Below are 22,655 nucleotides of genomic sequence, written 5' to 3' on the forward strand. Positions count from 1 at the left end.
GAACATGTGAGATTAAATAATTTACCTCAAATCACACAGTCAGTAAATCTGTTTTTTTCTTTTCTTTCAGATCTCCATGTGATGAGTGCAATTTTTTTCATATGGCTATGGCTAAAGGGAAAGCTTTGTTTCTTTTAAAATCTTATTACCATACTAAAACAATACCTTATGGAGAAAACTTCCCCAACTGGGAATGTCACATAGGAGCCCTACTCTTTTCATGGCTGCGGAGGAACTTGCTCTTCTTGACTTTTTCTCGTTTTAGAATGTGAGGGGGTGGAGGCAAAGAGTGAAAGGTGACTGGGAGGTAAGAGTCACACAAGTCTACCTGAGAACAGGGAAGTGTTTGTGGGAGGTTAAGGGAGAACCCAAGTTCACCAGTGAAGTCATGTAAAAAGGATAAATCCTGACCGAAGGCAGGGACTCAACTTCACGGAGGCAATGTTTTTTTTCTGGAGAAAGAGTATTTATAGAAACAAGTGGGGTTTACAGAGGAAGTCTAAGCAGTAACAATTTTCATGTCCAAGGCTGTGGCAATTTTTCGATAATCTGTGTTAAAAAGAAATTTGAGTTTCTCAAAAGAGAAGACTGAGAGGATGACTTAATTACTATCTTCAGTGTATGAGGGATTGTTACAGTATTGGAAGATGACAACCAGCTGTTCACTGTCTCCAAAGAGAAAAACAAGAGAAAATGAATTTGCAAAGTGGCACGGACTTAGACTGGAGACAAGAGAGAACAAGATTATTATATATTTTCTTAACCACAGGGGACTATTTTATTCGAAGAGAGGTAATGGGTTTGGGGGGTACTGTAGACTTTTCTAAACTGAGGTTTGCAGTGAATGTCATCTGGTCCACTCCTCTACCTCTGGGCCAAAGGTCTACGGTATTGAGGACACAATTACCACAAGCACATTTTTTTATTTTTAATTTTTTTTGTGTGTGCGATACGCGGGACTCTCACTGTTGCGGCCTCTCCCGTTGTGGAGCACAGGCTCCGGACGCACGTGGGCCCAGCCGCTCTGCGGCACGTGGGAGCTTCCCGGACTGGGGCACGAACCCGCATTCCCTGCATCGGCAGGCGGACTCTCAACCACTGCGCCACCAGGGAAGCCCACCACGAGCACATTTGAGATGGTTTTGGCATTACATGACTTTTACAGTCACTTCCAGATCCCCTTTAATACTTAGAAGTTTATTAAAAAAAAATAATTCCAGGTAAAATTCAGTTTTTCCAAACCTGATAATGACATTGATAACAGACTTTAATAGATACATTTTCTTCACTAAGACTCAATTTCTAACATTTACAATTACAGAAAAATGCCATAGGAGTCTTGAATTATTACTAGTGAACTTCCAGTATGTCTATCCTGCCTCCTGGTCATCTATGATATGGGGGTGATATGCAGATAAAGTTCTTGTAATAATAAATCTCTTTTTTGTTTTACTAAAGATTTTTTAGGATAAGATCTCTTTGTAGGTTGAAACAGCTGTAACTCTTCCAACTTAGAGAGGAAAAGATTCTGGAATGTGTTTGGTGATTTTGTAGGTGTGTATGTTTTTAAGCTCTAATTGATAGACCATAAAGTGATGCAAAATCACCTGGGTGACTCCACGTAGGTAAAGAGTAACTTTGGCACTCTGGTCAAAGTAACCAAAATGAACCTTTTCAAAGAAGGTGAGAATTTGAAACTGTATTAAAATAAAACAGAGTCTTTTGTTATCTTAAACTCACATTTCTCCATACATATTTTTTATCCTTTCCTTTTTCCCTGGTTTAATAAAGTTACATAGTATATAATACCTATTTAACAAATGTAACTTAATTACTATATGCATATCCATTTTAAAAATAACATAATCATAAGGAAACTCTTTCCTGATCACCTTTGGTCAAAAGCCGAGTTTCTAATAGTGGCTTAAGTTTTTTTGTTTGTTTGTTTTGTTTTTTGTTTTTGTTTGTTTTGGCGGTACGTGGGCCTCTCACTGCTGCGCCCTCTCCCGTCGCGGAGCACAGGCTCCGGATGCGCAGGTCCAGCGGCCATGGCTCACGGGCCCAGCTGCTCCACGGCACGTGGGATCCTCTCGGACCGGGGCACGAAACCTCGCCCCCTGCATCGGCAGGCGGACTCTCAACCACTGCGCCACCAGGGAAGCCTGTGGCTTAAGTTTTTGAAACCCTAAATGATGGTAAAGATTTAATGCTTACCGAATGGGATTTGTGGCTTATTTAGCAGCTTAATTTGCATGTATTAAAAAAAAAGGTGTCATAGTTCATCACCATTGTTTACATCTATTCGTATATTTCTACGTATGTGGAATGGAGGGGCAATATTATTTAATAAATGCAGAATTATTTATTTTTTTCTTAAGGAAACCTTCATTTCATTTGATACTCTAAAATGGCCCTCCATGCACTTTGTGATGTCAATATGAGTTGTTTACCTTTCTGCTAATAGCAATTAGATTTCTTGTTAATGGCCAGTTTGTAACTGAATGCTGCCAACTAGTCATTAAAACCCAAGAGATCAGAGGAAACAATTTCTCAGGCTTGTGGCACCTTGCTCTGGAAGTTTTAAAAACAGCTCTTGCTCGTTCTCTCTGTATATACTTGTGTGTGTGTGTGTGTGTGTGTGTGTGTGTGTGTGTGTGTGTGTGTGTGTGTGTGTATGTATATATATTTTTTCTTTTACAATTTCCTTCTAGAGTAGAAGGGTACTCAGCACTGCTGTTTCATTCACCATACATATTTCATTAAAATCAGCCCTTTCCTTGAAGAAATTATTTTAAGACAGCTAACAGAGACATCAGTCCAATAGTGTGTACTGAAAACAAGAAGGCACCCACAGGATTAAACTTTCACTATCCATATACCTCTGCTGGAGTGCTCTAATGTCTGTCTTAGAGTGGGAACTCAATCAGGGTAGGGACTTGACATTACCAATACTTCCTACCACCTTTTCTTAGCAAATATGATTTTTTTATGCTCTAAGATGCATTTTCAAATTGTTCTTTTCTCTTCAGTTTGCAACAGTTTCCTCTGCCTCACAACATACTTAAAGAGGAAACTGAGGCAATAAAATGAGATAAACCTCCTCTTTTCATCTCCGAGTCCAGTGGCAGAAAAAGAAGGCAGACTGAGGGGATTCCCTCCTAAAGAACACTGGAGAATCACCAAGGACAGACCCCTCATCCCAGTTTGCGGAGTTGTCATAGCTCTGCTGTCTTCCATCCCTTTGGCCAACACAGAAAGTACTTCTTGTTTGGGCAACTGGGACACCTCAAGACCTCTTTTAAGGAATTGTGCCCTGGCTCTCAAACACCTGAATTTAACCCATTTTGCTATCACATAAAATCCACACTTGGTGTGTATACACGAGAACACTTATTATGATATTTCAAAAATACATATGTGCCATCAAATGCAAACATGCATACATATGCATATATGGACATTCTTCATAGAGATTTAGAATAAGGGCATTGGGTTATGTTTTCAGAACCTGATAAGAAAATGTCTTAATCTGATTCAGTCAATAAAGGAGAGAGTTTTTCTGAGCCTTCTCGAGGGCTGATTGCCAGGCAGAATAAGTTCTTTAAAACATCTTTGCCCTTTAATTTTATTAAATGCCTGACATTTAATAACATCAGCTGATGGCAGAAGATGAGTCTTGCTTCATGTGCTGTACCTGGAACATGATGCAAGACATAAAAAGAAATCTGGACGGAAATGTTGCCATTAGTTTGGAAGTTGACTCACAGAAGCTAAGTGTTCACACAGATTGTGATATTGTAGGAGGCTGGCCGGCTCTTCATTAATCTTATTTCAATTAGAACTCTTCACAGAGTGCAATTAGAATGTTGCTGCTGTGATGAATCCATACTGTACATGTATCGACGACGGTTTTCTAATGAAGAAAAACAGGCCACTTGGCATTTTAAAGACAAATTTCCATGTTGGGTAATTCAATAAATGCTTGCTTTGCCTACTCTTTCTACACCCTTGGAATTGTCCCTCAAAGCTAGTGAAAAGTTTTCAATTAATCCTAATCATGTCAAACATAATTCTTTCACTTCTTCCAGAATGTGTCCTCACTGTGATAGAACACCCTCATAATAATTTGATACTTCTCTGTAGTTTAGACTAGGGATCTGCAACATTTTTCTTAAAGGGCCAGATAGTAAATGTTTAGGCTTTCAGGTCACATGGCCTCTGCTCCAACTACTACTCAGTTCTGCCACTTGAAAGCAGCCATAGACAACTGGGTATATTTGTGTTTCAGTAAATCTTAATTTACAAAAATAGGTAGCTGTCCAGTGAAACCTAGCTTTTATACCACCCCCCCACCAAGGCCTTTATCTATTTTTCTGGTGCTTAGGGATCTGGAAAAAAAATTATTTTCAAACATTCTACCTAAATTATCTATGTTCTTTAGTCAAATGTATCCCTGTAAGACTACTTTGAATACTATTTAATGCTTTTAGTACTACTATTTTCTCGGTAACTCTGGAGGATTATGCATGAATTTGTATCTTAATACATACATTCTTTCACCTCTGTTTCCCAGTGATGCAATGAACCAAATTGGCCAAATTTTCCTCCTCATTTCCCTTTCATAATTTCCATCACTACAGAATGACTTTTCTGAGGCTTTAAAAATGTCAAGGTGTAACAACATGAGCATTACTTCCTCTTTGAAATATTCAAATGACTGGCAAATATTTAACTGAGCCAGGCACCTTGTAGACATCATAAAATAAAATGTGCATGTAGGAGTTCTTTAATAGAAACAGAGAAATAGACTCTCAAAGGGAGCATGGGCCAGAGATCATGGATTCCAGACTTTTAGACTTGCAACCTTTTCGAGGAAGATAGAAGTGCAGTTATTAAACAGTAAACATACAGAACTGTTGTAAACAAGTATTCTATATTGAAGTACAGGTGCTAAGGACTATAGCAATTCCAATAACGTTATGGAGATACCAAGCTGAGAAGGGCATGAGCCTTTCTCTATCGTGAATAAAGTTCAGAAAAATCTCACGATATTTCAATGATACCATCCTTAAAATGCTGACTACTCCACACCTCTCCTGTTACTGACAAGATCCCTACACTGATTTTTGCAGTTCATATGCTTTTATTAAGTGAAAGGCACAATGCTAGGGGCTGTGGGTCATCAGTGGAGTTGACAGATCCCAAACTCAAAGAGTTTATGGATAAGGAGGAAAGTAAGTGTAGATAATTAACTTAAGACAAAGCAGAATGTGGATGCAATAAGAAAGGAACAAAAGGTCTTTGAGGCTTGAAGGATGAGGGCATAACAATGTCAAGCTGTCTTTTTGAAATTTCAATAGGGTTAGACTTTAGTGTGATGCATGTACCATTTCCTTTCTTCCTCCCTCCCTAGCTCCCTCTATCCCTCCCTCCTGCCTTCCTTCCTACCTTCCTTTCTCCTTCCCTCTCTCCCTCCTTCCTTCCACTGTTCACGCAAGGACTTCTCCATGGTCATTAATCATGTTTGCTGCACCAGGCATGGCACTATGTACTGGAATAAAAGAGGACAAGAACAGCAGCTCATAAGGCAGGCATGTATTTGAGGCAAGGAGGACAAAAAAGAGAAGCTTAATACAGTCTGCAGAGCTAGAGAAAGATTGGCATTTCACCTGAGGCTCTCTGATCATACAAAGAGAGAACATTAAAAGATGGACCTTCTGGAAAAGACAAGAATAGCAGCTGCAAGTTAATCTTACCCTTACCCAAATGCAATAACATGAATATTTTACACCATAAGGTAGTAAAATAAACAGTGGACTGAGATTTGTAAAGCTTTAGGAACACATGAAGTTTATGGTCGCTCTAATAAGCTTAAGTAGAGGCAATAAGGAGTGTTGGAGAACATTAATTTCAGAATGAAGTAGATCCAGAGACATAGCCTGATTTTACCACTTACTGTGTCACCTCAGGCAAGTTATCAAATGTCTTCATTTGTAAAGGAGGAACTACGAATAATTCTGTCATTTAGGCTGTTTTTAGGTACAGATAACTACCCAATGGCTTCAAGATGGCATGATGGCTACGGCAATTCTAAGCATTGCATCCAGGCATGACAATATCAAGAGGAAGAAGAGGCATGATGATTTCACATGGCTTGGTTTACCGTGAAAGCACTTTCCCCAAAGCTTCTCTTTAGATTTTCCTTTATATCTCATTGGTCAGAACTGATCACTTACCCATTCTTGAACCAATACCTGTCAAGGAGAATCATATAAACCTTGGCCTACCAGGTGAAAGTGAAGGGGATCAGATCCCCTGAAGCACATGGCTCTGTGGGAGAGTGCTGCGGACTTATGCAAAATCAGAATTCTGGTAGGGAAACAATGGAGTAGAGGACCACTAGTGTCATTTTCATTATCAGGATTAAAAAGGATCATGTTGAAAAAAGCATAGAACAGCACTTGGTACAGAGAAGGCACTTAATAAATGATAGCTAAAACCATTGTTAATTTTATCACTTCAATTCTTGTAGATTCAATTTTCTTAACTGCAATACGTTCTATAAATTTTTTTCTGACTTTAATATTATATGCCAATTTTACTTCACATGTTTACATGTGATCTTTTTCTTAAACTTAATTTTATTGAAGTGTAATTTAAAAACAGCAAACTGATTTAAATCAGATTTAAATATAATGTTTGATGTGTTTAGACAGATTAATACATGCTCGCAACTACCACCCTAGTAGAACACTTCTGTCACCCCAAAGAGGTCCCTCATGTCACTTTCCAGACCATTCTTGAACTTCATAAATGAAATTATTCATAAGGTTGTATTTTGTGTCTGGCTTTTTTCACTGAGTATAATGGTTTGAGTTTCATCCAGGTTGTTGCTTGTATTAGTTAACTACCTTTATATTACTGAGTAGTATTCCATAATATGGTTGTGTTATCATTTCTTTATCCATTCATGAGTTAATGGACATATGGGCTATTTCTTTTTTTTTAATATCTTTATTGGAGTATAATTACTTTACAGTGTTGTGTTAGTTTCTGCTTTATAACAAAGTGAATCAGCTATACATATATGTCCACATATCTCTTCCCTCTTGCATCTCCCTCCCTCCAACTGTCCCTATCTCACTCCTCTAGGTGGGCACAAAGCACCGAGCTGATCTCCCTGTGCCATGTGCTTGCTTCCCACTAGCTATCTATTTTACATTTGGTAGTGTATACATGTCCATGTCACTCTTTCACTTCGTCCCAGCATACCCTTCCCCCTCACCGTGTGCTCAAGTCCATTCTCTAGTAGGTCTGCATCTTTATTCCTGTACTGCCACTAGGTTGTTCATGACCATTTTTGCTTGTTTGTTTATTTTTTTAGATTCCTTATATATGTGTTAGCATACGATATTTGTTTTCATCTTTCTGACTTACTTCACTCTGTATGACAGACTATAGGTCCATCCACCTCACTACAAATAACTCACTTTTGTTTCCTTTCATGGCTGAGTAATATTCCATTGTATATATGTGCCACATCTTCTTTATCCATTCATCTGTCAATGGACACTTAGGTTGCTTCCATGTCCTGACTATTATAAATAGAGCTGCAGTGAACATTGTGGTACATGACTCTTTTTCAGTTATGGTTTTCTCAGGGTATATCCCCAGTAGTGGGATTGCTGGGTTGTGTGGTAGTTCTATTTTTAGTTTTTTAAGGAACCTCCATACTGTTCTCCATAGTGGCTGTTTCAATTTACATTCCCACTAACAGTGCAAGAGGGTTCCCTTTTTTCCACACCCTCTCCAGCATTTATTGTTTGTAGATTTTTGATGATGGCTATTCTGATTTGTGTGAGATGATATCTCAATGTAGTTTTGATTTGCATTTCTCTAATGATTAATAATGTTGAGCATTCTTTCATGTGTTTGTTGGCAATCTGTATATCTTCTTTGGAGAAATATCTGTTTAGGTCTTCTGCCCATTTTTGGATTGGGTTTTTTTTTTTAATATTGAGCGACATGAGTTGCTTGTAAGTTTTGGAGATTAATCCTTTGTCAGCTGTTTCATTTGCAAATAGTTTCTCCTATTCTGAGGGCTGTCTTTTCATGTTGCTTATGGTTTCCTTTTCTGTGCAAAACATTTTAAGTTTCATTAGGTCGCATTTGTTTCTTTATGTTTTTATTTCCATTTCTCTAGGAGGTGGGTCAAAAAGGATCTTGCTGTGATTTATGTCATAGTGTGTTCTGCCTATGTTTTCTTCTAAGGGTTTGATAGTGTCTGGCCTTACATTTAGGTCTTTAATTCATTTTGAGTTTACTTTTGTGTATCGTGTTAGGGAGTGCTCTAAATTCATTCTTTTACATGTAGCTGTCCAGTTTTCCCAGCACCATTTATTGAAGATGTTGTCTTTTCTCCATTGTGTATTCTTACCTCCTTTATCAAAGACAAGGTGACCATATGTGCATGGGTTTATCTCTGGGCTTCTGTCCTGTTCCATTGATATATATTTCTGTTTTTGTGCCAGTACCATACTGTCTTGATTACTGTAGCATTTTAATATAGACTGAAGTCAAAGAGCCTGATTCCTCCAGCTCTGTTTTTCTTTCTGATGATTGCTTTGGCTATTCGGGGTCTTTTGTGTTTCCATACAAATTGTGAAATTTTTTGATCTAGTTCTGTGAAAAATGTCATTGGTAGTTTGATAGGGATTGCACTGAGTCTGTAAATTGCTTTGGGTACTATAGTCATTTTCACAATGTTGATTCTTCCAATCCAAGAACAAGGTATATCTCCCCATCTATTTGTATCATCTTTAATTTCCTTCATCAGTGTCTAATAATTTTCTGCATACTGGTCTTTTGTCTCCTTGGGTAGGTTTATTCCTAGATAATTTATTCTTTTTGTTGCAATGGTAAATGGGAGTGTTTTCTTGATTTCACTTTCAGATTTTTCATCATTAGTGTATAGGAATGTAACAGATTTCTGTGCATTAAATTTGTATCCTGCTACTTTATGAAATTCATTGATTAGCTCTAGTAGTTTCCTGGTAGCATCTTTAGGATTCTCTATATAGTGTCATGTCATCTGCAAACAGTGACAGCTTTACTTCTTCTTTTCTGATTTGGATTCCTTTTATTTCTTTTTCTTCTCTGATTGCTGTGGCTAAAACTTCCAAAACAATGTTGAATAATAGTGGTGAGAGTGGGCAACCTTGTCTTGTTCCTAATCTTAGTGGAAATGGTTTCAGTTTTTAACCCTTAAGGACAATGTTTGCTGTGGGTTTCTCATGTGTGGCCTTTATTATATTGAGGTAAGTTCCTCTATGCCTACTTTCTGGAGAGCTTTTATCATAAAATGGTGTTGAATTTTGTCGAAAGCTTTTTCTGCATCTATTGAGATGATCATATGTTTTTTTTTCCTTCAGTTTGTTAATATGGTGTATCACATTGATTGATTTGCATATATTGAAGAATCCTTGCATTCCTGAGATAAACCCCACTTGATCATGGTATATGATCCTTTTAATGTGCTGTTGGATTCTGTTTGCTACTATTTTGTTGACTTCTTTGCACCTATATTCATAAGTGATATCAGCCTGTAGTTGTCTTTTTTGTGACATCTTTGTCTGATTTTGGTATCAGGGTGATGTTGGCCTCGTAGAATGAGTTTGGGAGTGTTCCTCCCTCTGCTATATTTTGGAAGAGTTTGAGGAGGATAGGTTTTAGCTCTTCTCTAAATGTTTGATAGAATTCACCTGTGAAGCCATCTGGTGCTTTTGTTTGTTGGAAGATTTTTAATCACAGTCTCAATTTCAGTGCTTGTGATTGGTCTGTTTATATTTTCTATTTCTTCCTGGTTCAGTCTCGGGAAGTTGTGCTTTTGTACGAATTTGTCCATCTCTTCTATGTTGTCCATTTAATTGACATATAGTTGCTTGTACTAATCTCTCATGATCCTTTCTATTTCTACAGTGTCAGTTGTTACTTCTTTTTTATTTCTAATTCTATTGATTTGAGTCTTCTCCCTCTTTTTCTTGATGAATCTGGCTAATGGTTTTTCAATTTTGTTTATCTTCTCAAAAACCAGCTTTTACTTTTATTGATCTTTGCTATTGTTTCCTTCATTTCTTTTTCATTTATTTCTGATCTTATCTTTATGATTTCTTTCCTTCTGCTAACTTAGGGGATTTTTGTTCTTCTTTCTCTAATTGCATTAGGTGTAAGGTTAGGTTGTTTATTTGAGATTTTCCTTGTTTCTTAAGGTAGGATTGTACTGCTATGAACTGCCCTCTTAGAACTGCTTTTACTGCATCCCTAAGGTTTAGGGTCGTCGTGTTTTCATTGTCACTTGTTTCTAGGTACTTTTTGCTTTCCTCTTTGATTTCTTCAGTGATCTCTTGGTTATTAAGTAGTGCATTGTTTAGCCTCCATGTACTTGTATTTTTTACAGATTTTTTCCTGTAATTGATATCTAGTCTCATACCATTGCAGTCACAAAAGATACTTGATATGATTTCAATTTTCTTTAATTTACCAAGGCTTGAGTTGTGACCCAAGATATGATCTATCCTGGAGAATGTTCCATGAGCATTTGAGAAGAAAGTATGTTCTGCTTCTTTTGGATGGATTATCCTATAAATATCAATTTGGTCCATCTTGTTTAACATATCATTTAAAGTTTTTTTTTTTATTTATTTTCATTTTCAATGATCTGTTCATCTGTGTATATGGGGTGTTACAGTCCCCTATTTGATTTTGTTAATGTCAATTTCCCCTTTTATGGCTGTTAGTTTTTGCCTTATATATTGAGGTGCACCTATGTTGGGTGTATAAATACTTACAATTTTTATATCTTCTTGGATTGATCCCTTGATCATTATGTAGTGTCCTTCATTTCTCTTTTAATAGTCTTTATTTAAAAGTCTATTTTGTCTGATATGAGTATTGCTACTCCAGCTTTCTTTTGATTTCTATTTGCATGGAATATCTTTTTCCATCCCCTCAGTTTCCATCTGTATGTGTCCCTAGGTCTGAAGTGGGTCTCTTGTAGACAGCATATATATGGGTCTTGTTTTTGTATCCATTCAGCCAGTCTATGTGTTTTGGTTGGAGTATTTGATCCATTTACATTTAAGGTAGTTATTGAGATGCATGTTCCTATTACCATTTTCTTAATTGTTTTGGGTTTGTTATTGTAGGTCTTTTCCTTTTCTTGTGTCTCCTCCCTAGAGTTCCTTTAGCATTTGTTGTAAAGCTGGTTTGGTGGTGCTGAATTCTCTTAGCTATTGCTTGTTTGTAAAGGTTTTAATTTTTCCATAAAATCTGAATGAGATCCTTGCTGGGTAGAGTAATCGTCATTGTGGGTTTTTCCCTTTCATCACTTTAAATATGTCCTGCCACTCTCTTCTGGCTTGCAGAGTTTCTGCTGGAAAATCAGCTCTTAACCTTATGGGGATTCCCTTGTATGTCATTTGTTGTTTTTCCCTTGCTACTATTAGTATTTTTTCTTTGAATTTAATTTTTGATAGTTTGATTAATATGTGTCTTGGCATGTTTCTCCTTGCATTTATCCTGTATGGGACTCTCTGTGCTTCCTGGACTTGATTAATTATTTACTTTTCCATGTTAGGGAAGTTTCCACCTATAGTCTCTTCAGATATTTTCTCAGTGCTCTTCTTTCTCTCCTGTTCTTCTGGAACCCCTATAATTCGAGTGTTGTTGCATTCAATGTTGTCCCAGAGGTCTCTCAAACTGTCCTCAATTCTTTCCATTCTTTTTTCTTTATTCTACTCTGTGGTAGTTATTTCCACTATTTTATCTTCCAGGTCACTTATCTGTTCTTTTGCCTCAATTATTCTGCTATTGATTCCTTCTAGAGAATTTTTCATTTCATTTATTGCATTGTTCATCATTGTTTGTTTGCTCTTTAGTTCTTCTAAATTCTTGTTAAACATTTCTTGTATTTTCTCCATTCTGTTTCCAAGGTTTTGGATCATGTTTACTATCATTACTCTGAATTCTTTTTCAGATAGACTGCCTATTTCCTCTTCATTTTTTAGGTCTGGTGGGTTTTTACCTTGCTCCTTCATCTGCTGTGTGTTTCTCTGTCTTCTCATTCTGCTTAAGTTACTGTGTTTGGGGTCTCCTTTTTGCAGCCTGCAAGTTCATAGTTCCCATTGTTTTTGGTCTGCCCCCAATGGCTGCCCCCAGTGGCTAAGGTTGGTTCAGTGGATTGTGTAGGCTTCCTGGTGGAGGGGACTAGTGGCTGTGTTCTGGTGGGTGAGGCCGGATCCTGTTTTTCTGATGGGCAGGTATGCACCTGATGGTCTGTTTTGGGGTGTCTGTGACCTCATTTTGATTTTAAGTAGCCTCTCTGCTAATGGGTGGGGTTGTGTTCCCTTGCTAGTTGTTTGGCATAGGCTGTCCAGGAATGTTGCTTGCAGGTTGTTGAGTGAAGCTGGGTCTTGGCGTTGAGATGGAGATCTATGGGAGATTTTTGCCGTTTGATAAGACGTGGAGCTGGGAGGTCTCTGGTGGAGCAATGTCCTGAACTTGGCTCTCCCACCTCAGAGGCACAACCAAGATGACAGGCCAGAGCCCCAAGACTCTGTCATCTACAATCTCAGAATAAAAGGGAGAAAGAAAGAAAGGAAGAAAGAAAAGAAAAGAAAAGAAATAAAATTTCATTAAAATAAAAAATTAAAAAAAATTAAAAAGTAATTAAAAGCAACAGAAAGAAGAAAGCAACCAAACCAAAAAACAAATCCACCAATGATAACCAGTGCTAAAGACTATACTATAAAAAATGGACAGACAGTACCCTTGGATAAATGGTAAAAGTGAAGCTATACAGACAAACTCACACACAGAAGCATACACATACACACTCAAAAAAAGAGAAAAAGGGAAAAAAAATATATATATATATTGCTCCTCCCAAAGTCCAGCACATCAATTTTGGAAGATTCATTGTCTATTCAGGTGTTCTGCAGATGTAGGGTACTTCAAGTTGATTGTGGAGATTTAATCTGCTGCTCCTGAGGCTGCTGGGAGAGAATTCCCTTTCTCTTCTTTGTTCACACAGCTCCTGGGGTTCAGCTTTGGATTTGGCCCCATTTCTGTGTGTAGGTCGCCTGAGGGCGTCTGTTCCCGCTCAGACAGAAAGGGGTTAAAGGAGCAGCTGATTAGGGGGCTCTGGCTCACTCAGGTCGGAGGGAGTGAGGGGTATGGATGCAGGGTGAGCCTGTGGCGGCAGAAGCCAGCATGACGTTGCAACAGCCTGAGGTGCCGTGTGTTCTCCCGGGGAAGTTGTCCCTGCAGGACCCTGGCAGTGGCGGGCTGCACAGGCTCCCGGGAGGGGAGGTATGGATAGTGACCTGTGCTCGCACACAGGCTTCTTGGTGGCTGCAGCAGTAGCCTTAGTGTCTCATGCCCGTCTCTGTGGTCTGTGCTGATAGCCGTGGATTGTGCCTGTCTCTGGAGCTTGTTTAGGTGGTGCTCTGAATCCCCTCTCCTCGTGCACCTTGAAAAAAAGAGGCAAGAAAATGTCTCTTGCCTCTTAGGCAGGTCCAGACCTTTTCCCGGACTACCTCCCGGCTAGCTGTGGCACACTAGCCCCCTTCAGGCGTGTTCACACAGCCAACCCCAGTCTTCTCTCTGGGATCTGACCTCTCAAGCTGGAGCCTCAGCTCCCAGCCCCCACCCGTCCTGGCGGGTGAGCAGACAAGTCTCTCGGGCTGGTGACTGTGCAGGAATCTCTCCGCTTTGCCCTCTGCACCCCTGTTGCTGTGCTCTCCACTGTGGCTCCGAAGCTTCCCCCCTCTGACATCCACAGTCTCCACCCACGAAGGGGCTTCCTAGTGTGTGGAAACCTTTTCTCCTTCACAGCTCCCTCCCACTGGTGCAGGTCCCGTCCCTATTTTTGGTCTCTGTTTTTTCTTTTTTCTTTTGCCCTACCCAGGTACGTGGGGAGTTTCTTGCCTTTTGGGAGGTCTGAGGTCTTCTGCCAGCGTTCAGTAGGTGTTCTGTAGGAGTTGTTCCACATGTAGATGTATTTCTGATGTATTTGTGGGGAGGAAGGTGATCTCCACGTCTTACTCTTCTGCCATCTTGAAGCTCCTCTCCTGGGCTATTTCTGTTTTTGTCTATTGTGAATAAAGTGGTTCTATAGATTTTTGTTTGGCCATTTTTGTAGAAAATAGTCTTTTATTTCTCCTGTATATATACCTAAAAGTAGTTATGGGCTCATAGTGAGGCTTTGTAAGAAACTACCGAACTATTTTCCAAAGTGATTGCACCATTTTACCAGTGATGAGTAAGAATGACAATTACCCATCATCACCAACCCTTGGTATTATCAGTCTTTTTGTCATTCTAATGGGTGTGAAGTGAAATCTCATTGTGGTTTTAATTTGCATTTCTCTGATGACTAATGATGCCAATCACCATTCATATGCTTGTTGGAGATATATTTATCCTCTTTTATGAAGTATCTTTTCAAGTCTTTGCCAATTTATTTGCATTTTTTATTATCATTGATTTGATGGTATCCTTTATGTATTCTGGGTACAAGTCCTTTCTCAAATATTCATATTTATTCCCTGACTGTAGCTTATTTTTCATTTTCATAGCAGTGCCTTTTGGTGAGTTGAAGTTTTTAATTTGAAAAGTTCTGATTTATAATTCTTTTCTGTTTAGTCAGTATTTGTTGTCTATCACAAGGATGCTATGCTAATCTCCTATGTTTTCTGTAATTTTATTATTTTAGCTTTTTATGTTTTGAGGCCTTATTTCTAAGTAATTCTTCTAAAACATCTTTCAGCTTACTTCTTGGTTATTAATCTTTTCATTTTTTCTATTTCTTGAGAAATTTTAGAAATCCATGGTTTTTCATAAAAATATACTTTAAGGATTCTGTACATTAATTTATACATGTATACAAAAATATAATTTGTATTAATAAATAAGTGTAATTAAATACATACATTTTTCAAAGATGCCATCTAGTTTTTCCTTCCTGCTTCCCTCTCCATACAGCAATGTCTTTTCCTGAATATACATTAATAACCTATACCTATCTATCTATCTATCTATCCATCTACCTACCTACCTACCTACCTATCATCTAATCTATCTATTGTTGAATAGATTTCTTTCACTCTAACAAGTGAATGTTATCAAGGCTTGATAGAGGAACCTCAAGTTATAGTCTTTTCTTCTTAATTTGTACTTGCCATTCCAATTTTTTCTAGGTTCTAGTACTGTTGGGGAGCAATCTGATGTCATTCTGATATTTTTGTATCATTACTTCCATTTAAAAATTTTTTATTTTTATTTTTCTCTGATGGCATTTGCTTTTTTTTTCAAATCTAGTGATTAGGATGGCATGCACCCTCTTTTTATTCTACTTATTATTACCTTTAAAGTGAAAAACTCTTCTGGATTTGTGTTTCTCTAAGTATAAATGGTAAAATTGCTATTTTATATGCCCAGTGTAAGATGAGAAATTCTTATACTTTCTTCCTTCTCCCTTTACTTTTTATGGCCTGCCACTTAATTTGTTTGCAGGTAAGTTGGTTTAGTTTTTCCTATTTTTATGGTTATTGGCTTTCTATTTTTTTAACCTTTAAAAGTTTTGCTGAGATAGATCTAGAAATGAGTATTCTATCTTAAATTCTAAGAAAAATCCTTTTAAATTTGCAAATTCAATTCTTTTTTTACTGGCTGATTTTTTCTCTTGCATTATTTCATGTTTATTGCTTCCTACTTTTCTTTTGAAATTCTTTTCAAATGTGCACTGGATCTCCTCAGCCTGTCCTCTAAGCCCTGTACCTTTTCTCACATCATTTTTAATGCTATTTTCTTTCCCTCAGTTCTTTTAAGGTATTTTTTTTGAACTTGATTTTGTTCCCTCATTTTTGTGAGAGTGTGTATGTGTGTGTGTGTGTGTGTGTGTGTGTGTGTGTGTGTGCATGTTTCAAAGGGTGGATGGTATGGAGATATGGTTTTTTGTCTGGACAATCTCAGCTTACTTTGCTCATTATTGAAGCTTTGGTAGGGTGTCTACCACCCCTGTGACTGTGCACACAGCACCCTATATTCCAAAGTTCCCAGTAACACTTCTTGGTTGATGACTGTGTATTAGCTTAATAAACTTGCTAAATAATTTTCTTTCAGCTTTTAAATAGTCTTCTATCCTAAATATTCTCAAGCCATAACACCTCAACTTCAATAAAAAGAAATTTAGCTGTGAGGGAAAATTCTTAAAATCCTGCCTCACCAGTTTCCACATTATTCATATTTCCTTCTTGATGGTCAGCATATCAGCTTCAGTTATGAAACATTCTATATGAATATTAAAACACGGAAGTTCGTTTTCCTCTAAGTGCTGTGGTGTCACTGGGTTTTATGATCACAACATGCTATGTGAAGTGGGACATGTTCCTTCTCTCTTTTACCAGAGGAACAAGATATTCTTGAGAGGTTGGGTGAGTAACCTTAAGTCATACATCAATTAAACAAGGTGTTCCATTTAGCACTCAGCTCTCCTGAGAGTCCCTGCTTGGGGTTCATGCTGCATTTTAATGTAGCTCTTAAATATGTATGACATAATTCTTAGCTTGCCATGCCATCTTGCTTGTCCAGAGTCCCCATTCATCTCAATCTCTTGAATGTCTTGTACCCTATTATTCCTTGTCTAAGTTCCAGTTTTAAAATATAAGTAAAAAATTCATGATGCATATTGGGCAGAATACATGATCAGATTCGATACATATTCAAACTAATAGAATCAATTGAGGGTCTCTGGAAGCATTTAGCAATATTTAGTCTTTAGGATACTGGGTCACTGGTTTGTTGTTTGCTTTGAATACTGCCTCCCACTCATTGTTCTGTGAATACTTTCACATTATTTCTTGTGACTAAAGTCATCAAGGGAATAACTGGTTTATATTTTTAGAATTTTAATTGGTAAATTATATTCCCACACATTAAAAAGGTATTTTCTATTGTGAAGCAATAAATGTAGTGCTAATTGCCACACAGGGATTTACTCCAAAGAATATTTCTAATCTTACAGAAAATCTCTAACCACTTCCCCTTGGACATGATACATAGCCCAAATTCTTGTAACCACTGATATTTCTTTCTGTGTGATTAGCTGTTAGTAGTATATTTAAGAAATGACATATTGAGCAAAAGATTTCATAAGTTGTAAATAGGAAGCCCATAAAACATCTACCTTATATATCATGAGGAAACGTACCCTACCAAACCATAGGATCTGACTGTAGATTGTAGTGCCTGTTTGAATTTCAGAGATAAAACAGACATTAATTGAAAATGAATTGACAGCTAATGAATTGAAAATGAAGTGATAGATCTTAGATTCTATTACTGTGGGAGTGGACAACCAAAATGTGGAAGTATTTATTACGTAATGCTATGCAATGGTTAGAAACAATGAACTGGCAGTACATTAAGCACTACGCTCAGTTTTAAAATGCAGATTTTAAGAAGAGGAGTAAGAATTAGAACTACGTCCATACAGTTTAGGGAAATTAAAAACAGTTATACACACTTAAACATGCCTACAATGTGCAAGGGAAATTTACATATGCAAGGTCATATATTGGTCACATTTGACTGAATTCCCGGGTAGAGGAAGGGAAATGGAATGGGGATCAAGAATAGAAGGGAACCTGAAAATAAGATAATATTGTATGGTAATTATAATTCAAAAATAATAGTAATTAAGGACTTTATATGGACCAAAGATGAAATCTTGCTAATAGCTGAGGATCATGATTAACTCAACTCTTCACCACTAGAATTAAAATTATATGCAGACTATTTCTCTTCTGGGAAGACTACTGAACTGAGAGTCAAAAGACTTAATTCTAGTGTATGCACTGCCATATTTTCTATGCTACTGCCTAACAGTACAAACTTAACCAAGTTTTGGATAAAAATTTGCTCTAAGTGCAGGTTTTGCCATTACACTCCATTAGATTTCCTCTAGTGTTAAGCTTTGATATAAATATATTCTTTTATTCATACATACAGCTAGGGTTAGACACATATGTATGATTACTAGAAGTGATATTCTTTTTTTTCCTCAAACTTTTTCATCATTACTTTATTTATTATGGTGATCTGTGATCAGTGATCTTTTTTTTATTTTTTAAAATCTTCATTGGAGTATAATTGCTTTACAATAGTGTGTTAGTTTCTGTTTTATAACAAAGTGAATCAGCTATACATACACATATATCCCTATAGCTCTTCCCTCTTGCGTCTCCCTCCCTCCCACTCTCCCTATCCCACACCTCTAGGTGGTCACGAAGCACCAAGCTGATCTCCCTGTGCCATGTGCCTGCTTCCCACTAGCTATCTATTTTATATTTGGTAGTATATATAAGTCCATGCCACTTTCTCACTTCGTCCCAGCTTACCCATCCCCCTCCCTTTGTCCTCAAATGCATTCTCTACATCTGCATCTTTATTCCTGTCCTTCCCTTAGGTTCTTCAGAACCATATATATATATATATATATATATATATATATATATATTCCATGTATATGTGTTAGAATATGGTATTCGTTTTTCTCTTTCTGACTTATTTCACTCTGTATGACAGATGCTATGTCCATCCAACTCACTACAAATAACTCAATTTCACTTATTTTTATGGCTGAGTAATATTCCATTGTATATATGTGCCACATGTTCTTTATCCATTTATCTGTCAATGGACACTTAGGTTCCTTCCATTTCCTGGCTATTGTAAATAGTGCTACAATGAACATTGTGGTACATGACTCTTTTTGAATTATGGTTTTCTCAGGGAATATGCCCAGTAGTGGGACTGCTGGGTCATATGGTAGCTCTATTTGTACTTTTTAAAGGAATCTCCATACTGATCCCCATAGTGGATGTATCAATTTACATTCCCACCAACAATGCAAGAGGGTTCCCTTTTCTCCACAGCCTCTCCAGCATTTATTGTTTGTAGAATTTTTGATGATGGCCATTCTGACTGGTGTGAGGTGATACCTCATTGTAGTTTTGATTTGCATTTCTGTAATGATTAGGGATGTTGAGCATTCTTTCATGTGTTTGTTGACAATCTGTATATCTTCTTTGGAGAAATGTCTATTTAGATCTTCTGCCCATTTTTGGATTGGGTTGTTTGTTTTTTGATATTGAGTTTCATGAGCTGCTTGTAAATTTCAGAGGTTAATCCTTTGTTAGTTGCTTCACTTGCAAATATTTTCTCTCATTCTGAGGGTTGTCTTTTGGTCTTATTTATGGTTTCCTTTGCTGTGCAAAAGCTTTGAAGTTTCATTAGGTCCCATTTGTTTTTTTGTTTTTATTTTCATTTCTCTCAGTGGGTGAAAAAGGATCTTGCTGTGATTTATGTCATAGAGTGTTCTGCCTATGTTTTCGTCTAACAGTTTGATAGTGTTTGGCCTTACATTTAGGTCTTTAATCCATTTTGAGTTTATTTTTGTGTATGGTGTTAGGGAGTGTTATAATTTCGTTCTTTTACATGTAGCTGTCCAGTTTTCCCAGCACCACTTATTGAAGAGGTAATCTTTTCTCCATTGTATATTGTTGCCTCCTTTATCAAAAATAAGGTGACCATATGTGCGTGGGTTTATATCTGGGCTTTCTGTCCTGTTCTATTGATCTATATTTCTGTTTTTGTGCCAATACCATACTGTCTTGATTACTGTAGGTTTGTAGTATAGTCTGAAGTCTAGGTGCCTGATTCCTCCAGCTCCATTTTTCTTTCTCAGGATTGCTTTGGCTATTTGAAGTCTTTTGTGTTTCCATACAAGTTGAGAAATTTTTGTTCTACTTCTGTGAAAAATGTCATTGGTAGTTTGATAGGGATTGCATTGAATCTGTAGATTTCTATGGGTAGTACAGTCATTTTCACAATGTTGATTCTTTCAATCCAATAATATGGTGTATCTCTCCATCTGTTTGTATGATCTTTGATTTGTTTCATCAGTGCCTTATAGTTTCTGAGTACAGGTATTTTATCCCCTTAGGTAGGTTTGTTCCTAGGTATTTTATTTATTTTTTTTTTGCAATGGTAAATGGGAGAGTTTATTTAAATTCTCTTTCAGATTTCTCACCATTTGTTTATAGGAATGCAAGAGATTTCTGTTCATTAATATGTATCTTACTGCTTTACCAAATTCATTGATTAGATCTAGTAGTTTTCTGATAACATCTTTAGGATTCTCTATGTATAGATTCATGTCATCTGCAAATAGTGACAGCTTTATTTCTTCTTTTCCTATATGGATTCATTTTATTTCTTTTTCTTCTCTGATTGCTGTGGCTAACCCTTCCAAAATTACGTTGAGTAATAGTGGTAGGGGTGGGCAACCTTGTCTTGTTCCTGATCTTAGTAGAAATGCTTTCAGTTTTTCACCATTGAGAAAGATGTTGTCTGTGAGTTTGTCATATATGGCCTTTATTATGTTCAGGTAAGTTTCCTCTATGCTTACTTTCTGGAGAGCTTTTATCATAAATGGGTGTTGAATTTTGTCAAAAGATTTTTCTTTATCTATTGAGATGATCATATGGTTTTTATCCTTCAGTTTGTTAATATGGTTTACCACATTGATTGGTTTGTGTATATTGAAGAATCCTTGCATTCCTGAGGTAAACCACACTTGATCATGGTGTATGATCCTTTTAATGTGCTGTAGGACTCTGTTTGCTAGTATTTTGTTGAGGATATTTGCATCTATGTTCATCAGTGATATTGGCCTGTAGTTTTCTTTCCTTGTGACATCTTTTTCTGGTTTTGGTATCAGGGTGATGGTGGCCTTGTAGAACGAGTTTGGGAGTATTCTTCTCTCTGTTATATTTTGGAAGAGTTTGAGAAGGATAGGTGTTAACTCTTCTCTAAATGTTTGATAGAATTCACCTGTGATGCCACCTGGTGCTGGGCTTTTGTTTTTTGGAAGATTTTTAATCACAGTCTCAATTTTAGTGCTTGTGATTGGTCTGTTTATATTTTGTGTTTCTACCTGGTTCAGTCTCGGAAGGTTGTGCTTTTCTACAAATTTGTCCATTTCTTTTAGGTTGTCCATTTAATTGGCATATAGTTGCTTGTAGTGATCTCTTATGATCCTTTGTATTTCTGCTGTGTCAGTTGTTAATTCTCCTGTTTCATGTCTAATTCTATTGATTTGAATCTTCTCCCTTTTTTTCTTGATGAGTCTGGCTAATGGTTTATCAATTTTGTTTATCTTCTTAATGAATCAGCTTTTAAATTTATTGATCTTTGCTATTGTTTACTTTATTTATTTTTCTTTTATTTCTGATCTAACCTTTATGATTTCTTTCCTTGTGCTAACTTTGAGGGTTTTTTTTCTTCTTTCTCTAATTGCTTTAGGTTAAAGTTAATTTTTTTATTTCAGATTTTTCTTGTTTCTTGAGGTAGGCTTATATTGCTATAAACTTCCCTCTTAGAACTGTTTTTGCTGCATCCCATATGTTTTGGGTTGTCATGTTTTCATTGTCACTTGTTTCTACGTATTTTTTGGTTTCCTCTTTGATTGCTTCATTGATCTCTTGGTTACTAAGTAGTGTGTTGTATAGCCTCCATGTGTTTGTATCTTTTACAGATTTTCTCCTGTTATTGATATCTAGTCTCACAGTGTTGTGGTCTGAAAAGATCCTTTATACAATTTCAATCTTCTTAAAATTACCAAGGCTTGTTTTGTGACCCAAGATATGATCTATCCTGGAGAATGTTACATGAGCACTTGAGAAGAAAGTGTATTCTGTTGATTTTGGATGGAATATCCTGGAAATATCAATTAAGTCCATGTTTTTTAATGTATCATTTAAAGCTTATGTTTCCTTATTTATTTTCATTTTGGATGATCTGTCCATTGGTAAAAGTGGGGTGTTAAAGTCTCCTCTATGACTGTGTTACTGTCAATTTCCCCTTTTATGGCTGTTAGTATTTGCCTTATGTATTGAGGTGCTCCTATGTTGGGTGCATAAACATTTACAGTTGTTATATCTTCATCTTTTATTGATCCCTTGATCATTATGTAGCTTCCTTCTTTGCCCCTTGTAATAGTCTTTATTTTAAAGTCTATTTTGTCTGATATGATAATTGTTACTTCAGCTTTCTTTTGGTTTCCTTTTGCATGGAATATCTTTTTCCATTCCCTCACTTTCCATCTGTGTGTGTCCCTTGTTTGGAAGTGGGATTCATGTAGACATCATATATATGGGTCTTGTTTTTGTATCCATTCAACCAGTCTGTGTCTTTTGGTTGGAGCATTTAATACTTTTACATTCAAGTTGATTATCTATATGTTTTCCTATTACCATTTTCTTAATTGATTGTGTTTTTTCTTGTGGGTCTTTTTCTTTTCTTGTGTTTCCTTCTTAGCAAAATTCCTGTAGCAGTTTTTGTGAAGCTGGTTTGGTGGTGCTGAATTCTCTTAGCTTTTGCTTGTCTGTAAAGGTTTTAATTTCTCTGTCGAATCTGAATGAGATCCTTGCTGTGTAGAGTAATCTTGGTTGCAGGTTTTTGCCTTTCATCACTTTAAATATGTCCTGCCACTCCCTTCTGGCTTGCAGAGTTTCTTCTGAAACATCAGCTGT

The sequence above is a fragment of the Lagenorhynchus albirostris genome, chromosome 18 (assembly GCF_949774975.1).
Source record: "Lagenorhynchus albirostris chromosome 18, mLagAlb1.1, whole genome shotgun sequence".
Classification (NCBI taxonomy): Eukaryota; Metazoa; Chordata; class Mammalia; order Artiodactyla; family Delphinidae; genus Lagenorhynchus; species Lagenorhynchus albirostris.